The sequence below is a fragment of the Podarcis liolepis genome, assembly GCF_965112155.1.
Source record: "Podarcis liolepis genome assembly, chromosome: 4".
NCBI lineage: Eukaryota > Metazoa > Chordata > Lepidosauria > Squamata > Lacertidae > Podarcis > Podarcis liolepis.
In genome coordinates this window covers 97,943,447-97,948,516 of record NC_139558.1, presented here as the reverse complement: position 1 = coordinate 97,948,516, position 5,070 = coordinate 97,943,447, and positions in this window count along the sequence as shown.

Below are 5,070 nucleotides of genomic sequence, written 5' to 3'. Positions count from 1 at the left end.
GGTGTCTTTTAGGGAGAAAACCTGCTTGGTCCTTATGAATCTTCTCCATCAAGACTCTTTTAAATCTTTTTGCCAAAATGTCTGCAAAAATTTTGTAATCCACATTAAGGAGTGATATTGGGCGGTAGTTCTTGAGTTGGGTCTTTTCAGTCTCTGACTTTGGTATGAGTGAAATATATGCCTCTTTCCACGATTCAGGTGCCCTTTTTCCCTCAAGGATCTCATTACAAACTTCTCTTAGTGGTTGAGTCAACCATTCCTTCAGCGATTTGTAGTATCTGGAAGTCAGTCCATCTGGTCCCGGAGATTTGCCCAGTTGCATATTCTGAATGGCAGCCTCTATCTCTTGTTCTGAGATTCTCTGGTTCAAGTCCATCTTACTTTGATGAGAGATGTTTTGTAATCCATATTTTCCAAGGAATTTGTCTATATCTTCTTCATTTTGCGGGCCTTGAGTGTAGAGTTTTTTGAAATAACTTAAAAAGCAATTTCTAATTTCATTAGGTTTAGATATATTCTTTCCATCCACCTCTAGGCTTGTAACTGTATTTAGTTTCTGCCTTTTCTTCAGTTGCCATGCCAAAAGTTTGCCACATTTATTTGCTGATTCAAAAGTCTTTTGCTTCATTTGCTTTATCTTCCATTCAATCTCTTGGTTCATCAATTCCATATATTGTGTTTGATATAACTTGATCTCTCTTAAAATGTCCTGAGATTTTGGTTTTGTTCTTAATTTTCTCTCTCCTTCCTTTATCATTTCCAAAATCCTCTCTTTTTTCTCATTTTGTTTTTTCCTCTTTATTGAATTTTGTTGAATCAAGAATCCTCTCATAACCGCTTTACTTGCGTCCCAGATCACTCTTTTCTCCACGTCGGTCCTCAAATTTATTTCAAAATAGTCTTTTAGGGTCTTTTGGGCCTTCGTGAGAATCTCCTTATCTCGAAAGAGGGTGTCATTCATTCTCCATCTAAATTGACCAGTTATTGTGAGTTTCATCTCCATCTTCACGGCGTTATGGTCGGAGCAAGTTTTTGGGCAGATTTCCACTTTCTTGATCTTTGGGGCCATTCCACTAGTAACCCAGATTTGATCGATTCTGGTCCAGGTCATCATTGCTTGGGAGAAGAAAGTTCCCTCTCTCTCCAGAGGGTTCCTTGTTCTCCATATGTCTATCAAGTCCATATTTTCTGTCATTTCGAAAAAAGTCTTAGGGAGTCTCCCTTCCTTGCTAACTGTTAGTCTTTGTGCCTTGTCCATGTTAGTGGAGACCACGCCATTCATGTCTCCCATGATTATCATATTGTAGTCCAGATAGTCAGTGAGGGTTTCATGGAGTCTCTTAAAGAAGTCAGATTTGCCTTCATTTGGTGCATAAATTCCAACCACTAGAAGTTTTTCTCCTTGTATTTGTATCTCCACTGCTAGATATCTCCCTTGTTCGTCCTTGAATATCATTTTTGGAGCCCATTTCTCCTTCACATATATTACAACTCCTCTCTTCTTAACTTTGTCTGATGAAATAAATTGTTGTCCTAGCCTTTTATTTATAAGTAATCTCCTGTGGGCTCTGGTTATGTGAGTTTCTTGTAGGCATATCAAGTCCAGTTGTTCTCTATTCAATATATGAAATACTTGTCTTCTCTTCAAAGGCCCATTGAGCCCATTACAATTCCAACTAAGGAATTGCAGAGCCATCTTGCTATTTTTCTGAGGCTCCTCCAACAGCTCCAAGTTGTTGCTCTTCTTCTGATGGTGGTGGTTTTTGTCCAATCGAGAGATTCAGGATATCCAGTGCTCTCCTCTGTTCTGCAAGTACGTCCACAGTCCCCTTCTGTAGGTCCTCCTGGTATCTTGCCAAAAATTTGTCTTTATCTTGAATTGTCTTTATTTTCACCTTGTTTGCCTTGTAGTCAAATGACAGTCCTTGTGGGAATTCCCACCTGAAGCGGATAGAATTTTTCTTTAGTAAAAGAGCTAAGTCCTTGTAGAAGTTTCTTAAGTCCAGAATGTATTTTGGGATGTCTTTGAAGATCTGTACAGCTGAATTTCCGATTTGCAAGGCCTTTTCAAAGTGTAGTCCTAGTATTTTGTCTCTTTCCTCCTTGGATCTGAGTGTGATCAAACAGTCTCTCGGGGTCTTTCTGTGTTGCTTTTTACCCAATCTAAAGGCAGTCGTAATTTTGAATTCGTCTTCCTCAAGGTCCCAGCAATCCGCAAACTCCCGTGTCAAATATTCCACAAGGTTGTCTCTTTCATTCTCCGGAATCAGTCTTATTTTTAAGTTTCTCTCTTTCCTCTGTAACTCCCACAAGGCCAAAGTTGCATCATGCTCATAGACCTTCTTGGCAATCGGCTCTAATTTCTCCTGTGTCTCTCCCGCAGTGGCTTTGGCATCTTCCGCAATTTGGCGCGTAGTGGCGTTTTCCTCCACCAATTTATTTATAGATTCTGTATTCTGGTTTAATCTTGCTGAAATTTCTGTTAATTTTAGTGTATTCTCTGAAGTCTGTTTTGTCAAAGACTCCAGAGTTTGGTTTATCTTGAGCAGGGCGTCTGTCACAGCTTCCATAGAGACGGCTGCTCCTTTGTCTTGTCCTGTTGTTCCTGCTGATCCGGCTGTTGCGCCTGAGATTGAGCCTCTTTTCTTTACCTGTTGCTGCTGCAGCTGTTGTTGTTGTTGCTTAGTCTTGGCTCTTGTAACTATCTCTTCTTGTGAGCCACTCATGTCAAGGTCAATTCCCACGGGATTTATTCTCCCTTGGAAAATTCCACTGTCTTAGGCCGTGCCGGACTTCACTTTGTCCTCTAGAGGGAGCAAATCAAAATGGCCATAGAGCAAAATTTCCAAGTACGAAAACAAAGGAGACTGTCCAAAATGTAAAAAAGGAGATTAACACAGTCAAAGTCAATGTTACTAAGAACTTGTAACTTCAAATTGCCACAGTTGCCCAATTTATGCTGTTTCTTCTTGTATTATACAGTAGCCAGGCACTGTGGAAACTTTGTATCAAAGTATCACTTCACAGGGAAAAGTCAGTTCAGTGTGCTAAGAAGGCAGACCGTTTCATGCTTTCAGATGGGTGAGACAGCAGAGGTTTTTTACTTCCAATAGATCATGCAGTTATTGATCAAATTCACCTCCCCTCTGCCCTGCTAGCTAGAGGGGAGATCAAAGGTCTAAATGTCCGGTTTAGCTGATCAAAGAGCGGGTTTAAACGGATGCAGGTTTAGAGCTCCGTTGCTTTCGCTTTCATGCAGTCGGGGGGAGGCAGACTTCCTTTGTTTAAATCTCCCCCGTTTTTAGCCCAATTTTTAAAATTTAAAGGGTCCCGATTATTTTTTCAGCTCTTACTCACGGGAATTCAGTCCAAATTTTCTTTTCAGGAAGGAATCGGCGCTCTCCGCTTATGGCGACGCGGCTTCACTTCGCAGGCTGGGTAGCGACTCTCAGCACCGCGCTCTCTCCCGATGTCGATCCGTAGCCTTTAAAAAGGCTCTTTCACGGTACCGGGGGGCGCAAAGGTGCCCACCGAGTCTCCTTGTTCTCAGGCTTCAGCGCCTGGGATTTTAGGGGTCCCCCGCTTGCCGTAGCGGGTAAGACCCGAACTTGCGAAGCAGTCCTTCTCCGGAGCTCGGAGCTAGGACCGCCATTAAGCGCTGGCACCGACCGGAAATCCCAAATAAAACAATTACCATTTACGTAACACTGTTAACAAAGCAACTGATAAATAAGCTAAACATCACAGTTACACCAAAAATCGTAGGAATCACAAAGCACAACAGCATTCATATCTATGAAACAACATGAACAAAATAGCAACAAGACAAACAAAGCCCTGCTGAATTCGTACAGGTGCTCTCCCCTCCGCCATGACTCACAAACTTTCATTCTATTCAACGCATCAAAATACACCTGCGCATCACCCTCTTGGCAGCAACTCCCTTCTGAAGGATCCTTGTGGTGGAGGTGGTCAGCGCAAAGACGCTCAAACACGGCTTTTTATTCAGATCAGTTTTTTACAAGGTCAGCAGCGTGTAGCTGAGGGAGAAGAGACTGCAAATGTGTTGGCCTGGGGAGCTCGCCGTGGTTTAGTAGAAGGAGCTAAAACTATGAGATGCGTTTGCATTGAAGAAGACAGCTTCTTAAATAAGAGACGCAACACAGTATAAGCAGCTGCTGCCCTCAGGCGGCTTGCTCCATGCAATGCCACAACAGGAACTTTTGTTCATTCATTAGATTTACATATCACTAAGGACAAGAAAAAGGGATGCGGGTGGTGCTGTGGGTTAAACCACAGAGCCTAGGACTTGCCGATCAGAAGGTCGGCGGTTTGAATCCCCGCGACGGGGTGAGCTCCCGTTGCTCGGTCCCAGCTCCTGCCAACCTAGCAGTTTGAAAGCACGTCAAAGTGCAAGTAGATAAAGAGGTACCACAGTGGTGGGAAGGTAAAGGGCGTTTCTGTGCGCTGCTCTGGTTCACCAGAAGCGGCTTAGTCATGCTGGCCACATGACCCGGAAGCTGTACGCCGGCTCCCTCGGCCAACAAAGCGAGATGAGCGCCGCAACCCCAGAGTCGTCCGCGACTGGACCCTTCAATAGCATACCGTATTTTTCGCCCCATAGGACGCACCGGCCCATAGGACGCATCAAGTTTTTTTTGGGGGGGGAAATAAAGGGGGAAAAATTATTTCCCCCCCCAGGCGCTTGTGGGGCCGGCAGCGGGGAGAAGTGCTCTTCTCCCCACCGCCCGCCTTCAGATCAGGTCCGGGGACAGCAGGGAGACGCGCTGCGCCTCCCAGCTGTCCCCGGAGCTTGCGGGGCAGGCAGCGGGGAGAAGCACTCTTCTCCCCGCCGCCCGCCTTCAGATCAGGTCCGGGGACAGCGGGGAGACGCGCTGCGCCTCCCCACTGTCCCCGGAGCTTGTGGGGCTGGCGGCGGGGTCTCCCCGCCGCCAGCCTCCAAACCACTTCAGGAGACAGCGGGATGGCGGCGTTCCGCCTCCCTCTGTCCCCCGACCTTGTGGGGCTGGCGCTGGGGCTCTCCTGAAGCTTGGAGAGCAAGAGGGGTCG